We start from the raw sequence: 17,008 nt of genomic DNA on the forward strand, positions 1-17,008 counted from the left end.
ATGAGCCAAAATGCGTGAATCACGTCCTTTGCAGATTAAATACATCCAAACTACAACCTGAGAGCTGATTCCTTCCTTGTAAGAATGAGAGGAGATTAAATACATATCAGGGTCATTATAGTTAGAAATTAGCATTTAAAAAAACTCAGAAATTCACTGAAAAAACCACAGGTTTCATGGACGTCATAGTTAGTTGGACATTTCACTCGTACAAAACAAGAGAAATTCGGCCGTTATAGTTAGTTGTGCTAACTATAACTTGCGCCCCCGCAATGCACTGCTGATGACGTCACATATTACATCACTCATGACACAATCAGTGACATTACTGATGACATCTCAAATGACATCAAAGTTGACATCATCCACGTGATTATCTGATGCTCCTCCTCACACCCTAAAATACAGACTACCATTCTCGAAACCATAGACACACCAATACTAGTACAGCTACAATATTCTGTACACTATGCATATGGACCTCTAATCAGCTATATAGCATTGATAAAGTCTTTTAAATACTCAGTTAGTACCTATGCAGTCTAAGAATCCTTCAGTCTGTCCCATGCACTTATCCATTCACCCATCCAGCACTATGTACATATTCTATCACTCCACCAATACCTAAGCACTAATAAATTCAGCATGCACTTTCTTTGCAACACTGAAATTACTCCAGTTATTAGTCGTATACTTAAGGAATGGCGTAGTCACTAACACAAGTGCAGGTTCAATATTTTGTACACTATGCATGCACACCTCTAACTAGCTACATACTATTGATACACTCTTCTAAATACCCAGTTAGTACTCAAGCAGTGTAGGAATCGTCCAGTCTGTCCCTTGCACTTCTTTAATCACTTATCTACCACTATCTACTTATCCTATCACTCCACCAATACGTAAGCACTTATAAATTAAGTGCTCACTCTGTTTGCAGCACTGTCATCATTCCAGTTACTAGTGGTATTCTTATAAAATGACCTAGGCACCAACACAAGTACACATAAAATATTCTGTGCTTAATCCTTACAAATCTCTAAGCAGGTACATACTATTTGTCCACTCGTTTAAATGCTGAAGTAGTCCCCATGCAGTGTAGGATACCTCCTGTCAGTCTCATGAAATTCTTCAATCACCCATCCAGTACTATGTTCTTATTGTATCAGTCTGCCAATACCTAAGCACTAATGGGGAAGATTTACAAGCACCTTGTGCCACCAGTACGTCACTTTTTGTAACATAGTGATGGCGCCAAGCACTCCTTCATATTTACAAGGAGAGGAAAAGCCACCCTATGTGGTTTTACTCTCCTTGTAAATACGACCACTTCATACACAGAACTTTGCATTGAAGGGGCATTCCATAGATGTTGCTGTGGGTGTTCCCATGCAACACCCATAGAACAAGACACATTTCCAGATTTATGAGAAATCATGAATCTGGAGATGTGTGTTAATACTGTGCCATCCTAGAATTGGTGTAGCAAGGCGCAACGAGGAGAATTGTTTTCATTTCTCCTAATTTTTCCCTCTTTCAATGCATGCTGCATTCCACAGCAAACATTGAAAGAGGCAAATGCCTTTTCTGATTGTTTTTGTGCAGGAAGGTGTTCCTTCCTGCAAAAAAACAATCTCCGCACGACACAGACATCCGCCATACTTCCTCATAAATCTTCACCTATAAATTCACCATACACTACTAATGCATTCTTTCAGTCAATTATGCTGTATACATATATTCAACCAAACTTTCACACATTACCTTGCAATTATATTTATTTCTTTAACCAGATAAGGTAGTTCTGATAAGAACTTTTTTTTCTTCTTTTTTTCTTTTGTAGTTTTTTTATTATTTTGTACCTTTTGGGATGTTTTCTTCAAGAAATGAACAAAATAAAGAATGAATAAAACAGGAAACTTTTGGAATTAGTTGTCCCCCTGGGCACTGATTTGTGCTGTGTACCAGCTGTGTGTTTCATGAATTTCCCAATTTTAGTTGGTTCGACCAAAATTCATTGTTAAAAAGTAATAAGTCGGTTATTCCATTGTTTGTTTACTTTTCTTTTATTTTCCTTTTAGTTCCAATGCATTTCGGCAGAATTTGCTGCCTTCATCAGGGAAATAATTAATCTGTGGACAATCAAAGAAAACACCATCTAAGAATACATTCTGAACGTTTAAACAATCAATCGTTATAACAATTTATTTCTCCATTGCTATTCTGGTTGTTTAACCTCATTTTATGTTAATTGTAACATTTACTACTTTTCCTATACCTTGCCTCTTGGTGCCCGATATTCGGTCGCTTTCCATAATCAAGTACAACTTCAACTTAATCTCAGGGCAGTGATAACTTGCCGCGCTTTCCGTTAAACTAACATGTTGCTCTCGCTTTAACTGATTGTTTAAACGTTCAGAATGTATTCTTAGATGGTGTTTTCTTTGATTGTCCACAGATTAATTATTTCCCTGATGAAGGCAGCAAATTCTGCCGAAATGCATTGGAACTAAAAGGAAAATAAAAGAAAAGTAAACAAACAATGGAATAACCGACTTATTACTTTTTAACAATGAATTTTGGTCGAACCAACTAAAATTGGGAAATTCATGAAACACACAGCTGGTACACAGCACAAATCAGTGCCCAGGGGGACAACTATACCCAATCAGGTATAGAGGCTACAGCAGGGTTCATTACGTATCACTCCAGACGGGGAGTGAGCCCGGGAGCACGAAAAACGCATTTAGATAAAAAAGCGGTGCACAATCCTACTTACATAGAACTTTTGGAATTACTCATCATTCCCCCCCAAAAAAAATATTACCAACAATGGTTGCTTTGCGCAGCACAAACTGCAGCCACAGACTGCTTACCGAAGCATATAACTTTCTTACACTTCACGCAGTGTTGCACGAGAAAGACGACTTCTGGCTTAATGTCCATTGCAGGTGTTCCTGAGGACGCTCCAGACGTACTTGCCACAGCAGGTGAGGGGTTCAAAGCAGCTCACCTCATTTCCTCCTGAGCAAGATTGAGAGGATGTGTGGTCCGGAGATGCTTGTACATAGAAGCAGTGCCACAAGAGTATTTATTTTTCACTGTCTCTTGACAGGACTCAGTCAAAAATTTTGCACGTCACCTTTCTTGCATTTACTTTCTTCTTTCCAGGTGGAAAAGTAAAGAATTTCCACACAACAGATTCCGGTCTCTGTGGACGTGGTGCCTCCTGCAAGAATTCTTCTTCAGAAGATATTTCCTCCTGCTGCTGATGCTGTCCAGATGCCATTTTGTTTGATATTTTTTGAAAAATACCAAAAAAAAAGCAAAACGGGTTCTTGTAGGAAAAGAGATGTCTCTCTAACGATGCTCCAACAAGAATGATTAACATGGGTGGGGTCCTTCAATAGCTATAGTGGGAAATGTTATGAACCAATGAAATCTTTTTTTTTAGGTCACATGGGATTCGTGCACTCTGCGCTCACGAAGCACGCATTTGACGTGACTTTGCGAAAAATTATTAAAAAATAATATAAGTTTATTATAAATACAAATATATTATCTTTATGAATATCTTAGATAATCTCTTGCCCTATTATGTATATTAAAGACACATACATATCATTTTAGAACGTAAAAGAATTTAGCGGGAGTCGTGCATCCAGCGCGCCCCAGCAAATATATGACGTCACGCGGGACCCGCCACCGTACAAGCATCGCGTACTTGAAAGCGCATGTGACGCAAATGCGCGGGAGCAAGAGTCGCGGACTGGTCGCATACTAATCGCGCAAATTAAGTAATATTAAATGTATATGATGTAACTGAAAAACAGGCAGCCTTCGCACACCATACGGGGATCCTTCACGACTGTTTTAAAATGGCAGCTAGAATCCGTGCACCCACCGTGATGTGTACGCTTTGGTTGCGCAACTCGGAAAAAATGTGGGGAAAAAAATTTACAATACGAAAATAATATAAATATATTAAAATTAAAATAAAAAATTAAACACTACTTCAGTTTGAATTCTTTTTTTAAATTGTTTTTGCAATTTTCAGAAAAATATATAATGGTATTTAATGAATAAAGTATTAATAAATAAACAGTTAAAAACTGTAGAAAATCAATACATAAAAATAGATATGACTACTATTACACTTAAAAATTTGCATTTATAAAACCTTTGAAATTTGCTGAAAAAAACATGGGTTTCTGAGACGTTATACTTAGAAATTAGCATTTAAAAAACCTTGAAATTCACAGAAAAAAATCATAGGTTTCAGGGGTGGTATAGCTAGCTGGACATTTCACTCAGACAAAACCATAGAAATTCCTCCTTTATAGTTAATTCTGCTAACTACAACTCGCGTGCCCGCAATGCACTGCTGATGATGTCTAATATTACATCATTCCTGACATGGTCAGTGACATCACTGATGACATCACTGATTACATCATCCATGTGACAATCTGATACACCTCATCATACACTAGTATAACCTTTCACTCTCCCATACAAATACTCAGTTAACTAATCAATACCTAATATAGACTTTCAAATAGCTAGTAACCAACTGGAGAAGTAGTTTTTACAACAACTGACAAAGTGATACAGATGTTCACACAGTTTAGTCACTATCCTATATATTTAGAGAGACACTTTAAATTAGTCAAGTAAACAGTCAATCACACTGCTACTCAATGCAAATTGCTATATATATAATACATATTTAAATAACAAAGCAAAGCACATTCACTGGATGATGTCATCAGTGATGTCATTTGAGATGTAATCAGTGATGTCACTGACCATGTCATGAATGATGTAATATGTGACATCATCAGCAGTGGATTGCGGGCGCGCGAGATATAGTTAGTACAACTAACTACATCGGAGGAATTTCAATGGTTTTGTATAAGTGAAATGTCCAGCTAACACACCCCTAAAATCTACAGTTTGTTCAGTGAATTTCTAAGGTTTTTTAAATGCTATTTCCTAACTATATCAGGCCTGAAACCTATGGTTTTTTCAGTGAATTTCAAAGGTTTTTTAAATGCTAATTCTTAACTATATCAGGCCTGAAACCTATGATTTTTTCAGTAAATTTGTAAGGTTTTTTCAATGCTAATTCCTAACTATAACGTGTGTGAAAACTATGGTTTTTTAAGTGAATTTCAAAGGTTTTTATTTTTTATATATTTATTTTTCAACAAACTGCCTTTGTATATTGTAATACATTGACTGTATCCTATGATATACAACGGCACAGCTAGTTTTTATGATTTGTATAAAGTTGAATAGTATAGTCTACATGTTCAATCACAATATAAACAGTCAAAATTTGTCTTTTTTTTATTTATTTATTTAATTTATTTTAGTTTCGCACTTCCAAGACATGGTAGACATTTGGCAAAACATACTTTCCATATGTGATTGTTACATAATTATCATACATTATTTAATCCGACTATCCAACTGGGTCCTTTCGCGCAGCCCCTCAACAAAGAATACCCCCGTAAACACACAACTATAGGTTGCATAGTACATTATTGCAAATATTAGTCTTTATACATCAATCTTCATATTCGCAACATAATATCATCAATTATTCAGATAAGTCAAAAATTGCTCCCAAATCATAAGACCCAATTTGCGTTTCCTTGCCCCCTTCAACGAATATAAGCTGAATTCCAAACTTGCGATTCTGAATAACTTAGCCCTCCACACCTCGAATCTTGGAGGTTCCGGGCAGAGCCAGTCCCCGGCTATACATAAACGGGCTACAGTCATCGTAACAAACAAAAAATATCTGAACTTTTATAACCTGCCCCGCTTAGAAACCTCCTGCCCCATCCCTATCAATATCAATGCAAGGGTTATCCGAACAGGTGTCTCTAGTACATTTGATAAGAAACTTTCCATAGCTTGTATAAAGGGAAGCAATTTGTCACAAGTATAAAAAATATGATCTATATCTGCATCAGGTGAAGCACATCAAAAACATTTACCGTCGTACTGAATACCCCATTTTTTCATCCTTGCAGGTGTATAATATAACCTAAAACATAACAGAATTGCACTTGCAAATTTGCTAACATAAGAGCTTCCCTTGCTCTTCCAATTGCTTCCTCTATTGCTATATCTATTTCGTTCTCCCCAAGAGTTTCCACCCAATATAGCATATGTTTTTCCAAATCGTCCTTCTTTCTTGAATTTAGGATTTTATATAATCCACCGATTCTACTATGAGCCTTTAGAGCCTCCATTAAAGGATTCGATATTAGCTTTAGATGCTTTTTAACTAAATAATCTCTAATTTGCAAAAACGTAAAAAACTGTGTTTGTGGTATCCCATAAACCTGTGTCAGAAAAGAAAACTGCTTAAAATTCCCAGTTTGATCATATAAATCCCCTAGCGTCTTAATCCCTTTGGCCTGCCAGGTCCTCGCCACACTATCCAGACAAATAGCCGGGAGCAGTTTTTTCGTACTTTCTTCCAAAGTTTACTAGCTGCAGCTACAGTCTTACACTTCGTTTTTTTATAATTGTTCCATTCTATCTCCCTAAAAAGACCCAGATTTGCTGCTATTCCCAGGGTCAAATGGTATATAGAAATATTGGAACTTGCTGTTATTGTATTCCTTCCCTCTTCACCTCCCACCAATAAAATATGCATCGTTTTCAAAAAGCAGACATAATAATACAATAGAAAACAGACAGACCCCTTCTATCTTTTGGTAGCGTCATAAACCGCATAGCTCTCCGTGGTTTACCAGGAGTCCATATAAATCTAGCACACAAAGCCTGTAGTCGTTGAATTTGAACCAGTAATACTTCTAATGGTGAGGATCTAAAAAGGTATAGGACCCTTGGTTGTATATTCATTTTTAGTATATTGGTTCTCCCAATTAAAGTAAAATGTAACCTCCCCCACTTCTCTAAAGATTCCGCTATATTTCTGTACAGCGAAACCCAATTAGCTGACACTACCTCCTCCATAGCTGCCCTGTTTTAACCCCCAAGTAAGTTGCTTCCACAACTACTCTAGGATCATTAACCTTCACTGCTAAAGAGCACACCAACTGTGTCTTTGCAGCATTTAGCTTGTAGCCAGACAGTTGACCAAAAATCTTAGCTAAACGTTCAACTTCTACCACCCCAAGAGCCGGGTCTTCTGTAGTCGCTGCAATATCGTCTGCGAAGGCAAACACAGTATGGCGGATATTGCGGACATAGAAAGGTTTAACTTCTTCGATGCTGATGACGTGCTCAGCTCGTCATCAGCTACAGCGCTCCTGTGCTGATGACGAGCTGAGCTCGTCATGTAACGCGGGTTTTTTAAAAACCCAGCACACAGCGGGAAAACCGCTAGCGCGCAAGGGGTTAATAGCCTCACTACTATTAAGCATACCAATAAAGGGATTTATATACAGCGCAAAAAGGAGGGGCGAACAGGGACAGCCCTGCCTTGTTCCTCTGGTTATCTGCACTATATCTGAAGTCATGCCCATAGCCGCAATCCTAGCAATTGGTGCCACATATAACGTTTGTACTGCTGTCATGAACGTATTGGGAAAACCCATGTTCTCCATCAACATCCATAAGTATCTCCATTCTACGCGGTTGAATGCCTTTTCAGCATCGAGTAAAATCAACGCTTATCTGCGTTTCTCTACCTCTGCTATATCAAACAGAGTAATAACTTTGTTGATATGTGCTACTGTTCCTCTCCCTGGTATAAAAGCATGCTGATCATCAGATACTGATGAGGTAATAACTTTTGATATCCGATTTGCTAAGATTTTGGAATAGATCTTCCCATCGCAATTTAAAAGTGATATGGGGCGATAAGAACCCGGAAGATCAGTCTCCTTATCCTTCTTACTAAAAACAACTAAAATGGCTTCGTCTCACGATTTCGGTGCTACTCCTCCTTGGGCAGCCCTAAATGTATCTAACATCAAATCTTTAAGTTCCTAAAAAAAAAACGTATATATCTCACCTGGTAGTTGATCAGGCCCTGCTGCTTTAACCATTACCAATGTTTTAACAGCCAAAGCTACCTCGTCCTTTGACAACGGGGCCTCCAATAAATCAACCACTAGTGGGTCTAGTTTAGCAAGTGTTCCTAAGAAAGTCAAATCTAGTTCCTCCAAATTAGTTTGTTCTGTTTGGTACTATTCTGAGTATAAATCATGAAAAATTGCCATAATATTCTGGGGCCCAGTTCTTAAAGTCCCTGTTTTATCTTTCATAGCAGATATATTTCGACTAGCCTCCTTCATACGTAATTTTAACGCTAAGAGTCGTCCGATGGCTTCACCATACTCATGGCAGATCGTACATTGCCCCAAGTATTTCCTGGCATTTTCATTATCCCATACACCCAATATTTTTGCCCTGTGTTTTGCGACCTCCACCTCTAGTACTTTCACATCTCCCTGGGTAGCTATCCCTCTCATTAGATTCTCTTCTGCCAATTGTAATCCCTTATATAACCTCTCCATCTCTGTTTTTAGCTTTCTTTGCCGAACTAGACCAAAACTTAAAACCTCTCCCCTAAAACAAGCCTTAAATGTGTCCCAAACAATATTAACTGAAGCCGAATTCAAGTTAATCTTAAGGAATTCTCCTATCCACTTCTTCATATAAACTATAAAGTCTTCGTTATAGCATAATTTTCTATCAAAAGTGAATTTCCTTGGTGCAACCTGAGTCCCCCACCCTCGAATTGATAGAACAATAGGTGTATGATCAGACGAAATGTTGGGATACATATACATCTTTACCTCGGATAGATGGGGCACTTCCACAAAACAATAGTCCAATCTAACCTTTTTTTGAAGGGGATAGGAATAATAGGTAAAGCCTGGGTCCGCTGGATACAGGGCACTCCAAATATCCACCAACCCATAGTCCTTTAACAAATTGAGGAGAGCCCTGCATACCTGCGGCTTCCTACCTTTATAAGTCATCACTCCCCCATCAATTTCATATTTTGTTAAACTGATATTCATATCCCCACAAATAATCAGGGGGGTAGCCCATATTGCCAGCTCTTCATATACTTGATCCAATGCCCCCGAATCATCAATATTGGAGCCATAAATATTACATATTGTAAAATTACCATGTTGTCCCCCACATTCAACCATCGCCCATCTTCCATTTGTATCTGTTGCTTTCCGTCGTGTCACAACTAAATCTCTTTTTGCTAAGATGGCTACCCCCGCGTCATACCGGATTGCTGTGATGAAACCAAAGTAATAAATCCCAATTCAGCTGGTACTTGATGTTTATTCCATGGGAGATGGGTTTCTTGTAAACAAACCACATCTGCGGCAACATGGCATTGCCCCTTTTAACCCCACCACCAATCCCTTCCCCCTCCTCTTCCCTCCCCCTACCCCACTACCCCCTTGGCCACCCTCCACGCTTCCCAATAACGAAGCGTTCGGACTTATGGTCCTGTAGATGTAGCTGACAATTCCCCGCACACCCCCGCAAGACTACACTTATACACTCTGTCATTCATGAGAGGTAGGATATACAACCATCCTCCATTAGAGCGACCTAAACCAAAATGTAAGTTAAGTGCCCACAAAGCCCCCTTCCCCCCCGTCTTCCCTGTTTTAAGAAAAAATTACAACCTTGTGGGAGAAAGAAAGAGAAAAGAAAGAAAAAAAAAACATTCCTATTACCCTCTGACCTCTTTTGTTAACTACAAACCCTCCCTTTCTCCTGGTTTCTACCCCCATGTTTGATACTTATCCAGTTGAACTGGTAATCTTATTCAAAAACTCCTTAGCCTGCCCCACATTGGTAAAGAAATGTGTTTGCTCCTTATAAATAATCTTCAACTTTGCAGGATTTAGAAGGAATACTTGAGCACCCTTAGCCTGTAGTGGGGTTATTAGCTGTCGTAATTGCCATCTGTTATCAACCGTATATTTGCAGAAGTCAGGGATTACAAAAAACTCGAACCCTGGGCCAGGTCGTTTTCTATCAGGTCTTGCAAGCTTGAATACCTCTTCCCGGGCCAAAAAGCTGTTAAAAGAGATTAACAAAGCCCTAGATCTCCCCAGATTTCTCTCTCCCCCTTCTCCATTAGTTGCGCAGCAGCACCTCCCAAATTAAATGGGAAGCAATGTGCCCTTTTGACCTCTCTGTCCCAGTCCCACTTTATAAGCTCCGGGAAGGCTTCCTTAAAAAGATTAACTATAAATTTGCGTGGATCTTGGCCTTCCTTGCATTCAGGGACTTGAAGGATCCTCAAGTTGTTGCGACAAGCACTATTCTCAAAGTCTGCCAGTTTCCAGAGAGTGTCCTCCATGAACCCTTTTAGTGCCTCTGTAGCTCCTTTTTGATGTTCAACTGCGTCCTCCAAGCTGGAAATACGAGTCTCCGCCTCGTTGAACCTGTTGTCTGTGTCTGCTTGTGATTTAGCAAGCCTTCGAACCGAGTTTTGAAGTTTGAGACACATATTCTGAACTCTATGGCTCTCTTCCCTGGTCTCGCCCCGCAGTGAGATTATTGATTCATAAATCAGGGCTAGTGAGATCTCAGTATGCCCATGATCAGTAGACTCCTCTGTAGCTGTCTCATTTCTTGTGTGATCTGAGGCTTCAATATTTAAGTCTCGAATGGTGGAGGGGCTATCTTCTGTGTTGTCGATAGAATCATCCTGGCATAAGCTGCTTGCCGGGCTCCCTCCTTCCAAACTCATTTGCAACGCATAGTGTGATGCTAAATCCTCACAGGACGAACGCAGGGACGCTTCAGACATGGAATAAAAATCGCCAGACTCCCCATCTAGTTGAGTCTGTTCCTGCTCCCGTTCCTGCCCCTTTCCTCCAGTGGCACCAAGGTCGGTGTCCATACCGTCGCCCTCCAAAGGTACAGCAACAGTTGTGGTTTTTGCACCGTCCCCCTTGGCTCTCTCCTTTCCTTTCGCCGCTTCTGCTGCTGCTGTGAAGATAAATGGAATCACCACATTCTTCTCTGTACCTCCCATAGTAAAACCAGCATTAACACCTGCCTGTGCTCCCTTCACCTTTCCTGTCTCTACTGGTGTTTTGGGCTGAGTTTTCTTACTCGTAGCGGTTTTTGCTCCTTCTTTGCAAACTCCATGGTCCCCCCTGGTCTTCTGTAGCTTTCTGCTTCCCCCTTGTAACTTTAGGCGCCATGTCTTCACTGTTTTAAGGCTACTAAAGACTATTGAAACTTCAAGTCTTATAGTCTTTTTAAATCTATTTAACAATTAACAGTTAGTAGTTAGCAGTTGGCAGTAAGACAACGATAATGCTCCCAAAAGTCTCGCCCTGCCGGCTAAACGTTTGTTTTTTTACCTTTACCTTGCCTTGCAGCGGCACTCCCCACACGATTCTCCGTGTGATGCGCTCGACCTTGCCACAATGTTGCCAGACTTGTAAAACAAAACAAGTCCTCCAAAGCGTTTTCAACGTCTTCAGCGTTTCTCCACCACCGCTCCACTGCTCCTCACTCACTCCTTGCTCTGTCCAAGGAATCAGGATGGAGCACCGTAACCCAGCCGTCACCGTTGGCGCACTCCTACCGGCAGATTTTCTCGCAAACTCTACTATCCGCCGTGAACACGGTGAGCAGATCCCGGCAGAACGCCAAACTTCGAAAACGGGCATAATCCGCCTTCAACACACTGCCGAGAATAAGCGTTTTCGGCGTCTTCGGTGTTTTTCCGCCACTACTCCTCACTCCTTGCTCCGTCTAAGCCTCAGCTCCGTATTCCGTGCTCCACAGGTGTAAGAAATTAAGAGCCCAGAGTGGAGCGCCGTAACTCAGCCACCGCCACACTATTGCCGGCAGATTTACTCACTGGCTCCGCTATCCACTATCCACGTTCTGCACGATAACGAAAGTAATTCTTCAAAAGCGGGTACAGCCCGCTGCTTACATCGAACACAGCACTGCAATCCCGGCAGAACACCAAGACTCTCCCGGTCCAGTCCTCCCAAATTCTAGCGGCTTGCAAGGGCGCGAGGAGTGGTTAGCCTACACGTCCACTCTTGTGGACGCCATGTTGCTTCTGTCAAATTTGTCCATGAAGTTATTTTTATTTTTTTGATCCAACGTGCGCGCAACATGCGCGCACCTCGGGATTTTTTTTTGTTGCATTTTTTTTGCCCTTGGGGGGTCTTTTAGAGAACCCCTGAGAAGGCCTAGGGGGTCAAGGAGTCTCTACCCTGCCCCTTTTCACGTTCTCCACTATTGTTTTTGACTCACTTCTGCCTCGAGGGTGCGTGCACAGTGCGCGCACCTCACGGTTTTTCTTTTAAAAAAAAAAGGTTTTTTTTGCTCTTCTGGGTCCTTTAGGGACCCCCTGAGAAGGCCTAGGGGGTCTGGAAGTCTCTACCGTGCCCCCTTTTCACTTTCTCCACTTTTGTTTTTGAGTCACTTCTGCCTCGAGGGTGCGTGCACAGTGCGCGCATCTCACGATTATTATTATTTTTTTTAAATGTTTTTTTGCCCTTCGGGGTCCTTCAGGGACCCTAAGTGAAGGCCTAGGGGGTCAGGGAGTCTCTTCCCTGCCTCCTTTTCATGTTTTTAAAAGTATTTACGAAAATCGGGTAAAACGTCATTCATATGCGACGGTCGCGCAACGTGCGCGCACGGGTGCGCTCACGGGTGTGCGCATGTAAAGTCATGTGACTTGAGAAAAAAACTTATGATTGGTTTATAGTAGTTTCTTTTCCAGAATGTTCAAAAAACCCACCCACTTCCCACACTATCTCTTTGACTTTCTTGGGAGAAGGACCTTTGCTGTTTTGTTCCAGCTTTGGAGTTTTCTTCCAGGATTTGGAGTGGAAATATGGCAGAGCGACAGCAGCCACAGGATTCCTCCTCTTCTGAATCAGATGTGGACATCCTTCATATGGAAGTTCTTCACCTATCCTCAGGGGCAGAAAAAAGTGAATGCTCCAAAGGTAACATGTACTATTTGTGGGAGTGTGCTGTCGAGGGGAAAGCCACAGAAGAAATACTCCTTCATCATTCACACCATGTTGCGGCATGTGAAAAATGTGCACCCTCACCAAGATGCACAGGCTTCCACAAGAGCCCTTGCGAAACAACTTCCACCTGCTGTCCCCAGCACCTCATTAGGAGCACCATCTGCATCTCAACCGACATCAGCTTTCGATGTCCGCCCACTTTTGGGCAATGAACATATTAAATGTAACTTTTGTCAACCTAATAGAAAATAAGATTAGGCAGCACCAATGCTCACGAATTGTTTTAAAAATTTTTTTTATTTAGTTTGTTCCTGTTGAAAAGTTTTTCGTTTCCTGTTTATTTTTTTCATACAAAAAACATATAAAACTGTTCCAAAAATAAAAAAAATCAAAATAAAACAAAAAGACAAAAAACAGTTCTTTTCAGAACTAACTTCACTTCTCCAAGAAGAGCTGTATTTCTTATATACTGTGTCATTCTTTTTTTGAATGAATGTGTAGTGTATAAATGAATGACTGAAATGACTGAGAGAAGAGGAGGAAGGGACTGAGAGAATGAGTGAGGAAAGGGGAGTATGATGAGTGAGGAAAGGGGAGTCAATGAGTGACTGAAACAAGGGGACTAAGGGTAGGGGAGTGAGGTAAGGGAAGTGAAACAGTAAGGGAATAGCAGTAAGGGAAGAAGAGTGAGGGAGAGTGAGGGAAACAGAGCAGAAAAGAGAAGGGGGGTGAGATACAGACAGGAGGAAGTGTAATGGGGGAAGGGGAGTGACAGTGGGTTAAGGGCAGTGACAGTTAGTGAAGGTGTATGATGGTGAGGGAAGGAGAATTAAGGAGAAGAAATAAAATTAAGAGAGAAGTAAAGTGAGTGGGGGAGAGTGGGGGAATGGTAGAAAGACAGAAGAAAGAAGATTAAGGGTAAGGGAGAGAGAGGGAAAGAGCGACAGAGAGGGAGACCAAGCGACTGAGAGGGAGTGAGGCAGTTAGAGTGAATGAGACAGAGGGAGAATGGGACAGAAACATAGAGGAAAAAAAAGAGAGGGAGGGAGTGAACGAAACTGAGTAAGTGAGATAGAGTGAGGGAGTGACGAAAGAGGAGTGAAGGAAAGGGAGTGAGGTAAGGGGAGTGAGGGAAAAATACTGAGGAAGACTGAAAGGCAGTAACAATGACAGAAAGGGTTTGAGGGTGACGAAAGGGGAATGACAGAAAAGGAAGGAGATTGAAAGAGTGCAAAAGGGACTGAGGGATAAAGTAGGGGTGAAGGAAACAGAAAGGTAAAGAGAGGAAGGGTGAGTAAGAGAGAGAGAGGAAGAGAGTCAGAGAGAAAGAGAGGGAGAACGAATGACTGACAGGGAGTGAAGCGGTTAGACTGAGTGAGACAGAGGGAGAGAGGGAGAGAGAAATGGAGTGCAGGCGAGTGAGGGACTAAAAAAATGAGTTAGCAAAATTGAATGAGGAAAGGGGAGTAAGGGAAGGGGAGTGACGGATGTAGAGAGAGAAAGAGAGTGAGGTGGAATGAGAGAAGTGGAGTGAGTGAAAGAGAGGGAGGGATGATGTGAAGGAAAGAGAGTAAGGGGAGAGAGAGAAGAGACTGAGCGATACAGCAAGACAAGGGTAGTGATGGAGGAAGATAGGAAAGAGAAGTGAGGGACAGAGAGGGGAAAGAGGGAGTTGGACAAGGTGAGTGAGGGTAAAGGAAGAGTACTGATGGTGAGAGAAGGAGTGTAAAGGTGAATGAAGGGGAGTAAGGAGAATGAGGGAAGGGGAGTAAGATGAAGAAAAAGAAGGTGAGTAAGAGTGAGAGTGAAGAAAGGGAATGAGAGAAAGAGAAGTAATAGAGTGATGAAAAGGTATTTTTTGTTTGTCATACTTAACTTACAAATAATGACAAGTTATTAATACTTTTTTTTATACATATAGTATCTGTGGAAGACAAGAAAAAATTGAGTTATAATATATTTCATAATACAAAAGGAAGTAGGAGTGAAGGAAACAGAAAGGGAAAGAAAGGAAGGATGAGGGAGAGAGAGATAGAAGAAGAGAGTGACAGAGAAAGAGAGGGTGAGCAAGTAACTGACAGGGAGTGAAGTGGTTAGACTGAGTGAGACAGAGGGAGAGAGAAATGGAGTGAAGGGGAGTGAGAGACTAAAGGAATGGGAGTTAGCAAAAGGGAATGAGGAAAAGACAATAAGGGAAAGGTATTGACGGATGGAGTGAGTGAAAGAGAGTGAGGGGGAGTGAGGGAATGGGAGCAGGAGAAAGGGAATGGGACTGATGCACAGAGAGGAGAACATGAAGTCGGGGAAGAGGACTCAGTTTGAGTGAAGGGCAGTGACAGTGAGACAAGGGATATAAGGGTGAGGGAAGGGGAGTGATGGAAAAAGAAGCATAGTAAGAGAAAGGAAAAAGAAGTAAGTGAGAGAGAAGGATTTGTGGAAAGAAAGAGGAAAGATAAGGAAGAGTGGTGGGGAGAGAGGGAGACAATGAGAGAGACAAACAGAGGGAGAGTGAGCAAGTGTGAAGGAGTAAATCAGTTATACTGACTGAGACAGAGGAAGAGACTTAGAGACGGATGAAGGAAAGGGGAGTGAGGGAGAGAATAAAGGAAGTGGAGTGAGCGAAAGGGAGTGAGGGAGTGAGAGAAGTGGAGTGAGTGAAGGTGAGTGAGGGATGATGTCAAGGAAAGAGAGTAATGGGGAGTGAGAAGAGACTGAGGGATACAGCAAGACAAAGGTAGTGATGGAGTAAGATAGGAAAGAAAAGTGAGGGACAGAGAGGGGAAAGAGGTAGTTGGAATACATGAGTGAGGGTGAAGAAAGAGTACTGATAGTGAGAGAAGGACTGTAAAGATGAATGAAGTGGAGTAATGAAAATGAGGAAAGGTGAGTAAGATGAGTAAAGGAAGGGTATTAAGACAAAGATTAAAGAATGGGAAAGAGAGAAAGAGAAGTAAGAGAGTGATGAAAAAGTATTTTTCGTTTGTTATACTTACCTTATAAATAATGACAAGTTAATAGTACATTTGTTTTTTAAATATAGTATCTGTGGAAGACAAGAAAAAATTGAGTTATAATATATATTTCACAATACAAAAGAAAGTAGGAGTGAAGGAAACAGAAAGGGAAGGAAAGGAAGGGTGAGGAAGAGAGAGAGAGGGAGAGAGTGAGAGAGAAAGAGAGGGAGAACGAGTAACTGACAGGGAGTGAAGTGGTTAGACTGAGTGAGACAGAGGGAGACAGGGAGAGAGAAATGGAGTGAAGGGGAGTGAGAGACTAAAGGAATGAGAGTTAGCAAAAGGGAATGAGCAAAGGGAATAAGCGAAAGGTATTGACGGATGGAGTGAGTGAAAGAGAGTGAGGGGGAGTGACGGAATGGGAGCAGGAGAAAGGGAATGGGACTGATACACAGAGAGGAGAACATGAAGTGGGGGAACAGGACTTAGATTTAGTGAAGGGCAGTGACAGTGAGAGAAGGGATATAAGAGTGAGGAAGGGGAGTGATGGAAAAAAAGCATAGTAAGAGAAAGGAAAAAGAAGTAAGTGAGAGAGAAGGATTTATGGAAAGAGAGAGGAAAAAAAAGGAAGAGTGGTGGAGAGAGAGGGAGACAGTGAGAGAGACAAACAGAGAGAGTGAAGAAGTGTGAAGGAGTAAGTCAGTTATAATGACTGAGACAGAGGAAAAGACGGATGGAGGAAAGGAGAGTGAGGAGAGAATAAAGAAAGGGGAGTGAGCGAAAGGGACTGAGGGAGTTTTAATATATATTTCACAATACAAAATAATATGTACAATACGTTTTCTATTTTATTTTGCTGTGCTCAGAATAAATTGAATTTCACTGAAAACAGTGACTTCAATAGTACTCATCATATAACAGCGGGCAGAAAAAAAAGACAATCAATAAGATTGTCTTTAAAAAACCCATTCAACATTTTCATTAAGAATGTAACAATTAGAAAAAACATATCTTAAATGTCTTTTTTGAACAGCAAATTTTTACGTAAGTAAGGAATTTCACCCA

The sequence above is a fragment of the Lissotriton helveticus genome, chromosome 6 (assembly GCF_964261635.1).
Source record: "Lissotriton helveticus chromosome 6, aLisHel1.1, whole genome shotgun sequence".
NCBI classification, from domain to species: domain Eukaryota; kingdom Metazoa; phylum Chordata; class Amphibia; order Caudata; family Salamandridae; genus Lissotriton; species Lissotriton helveticus.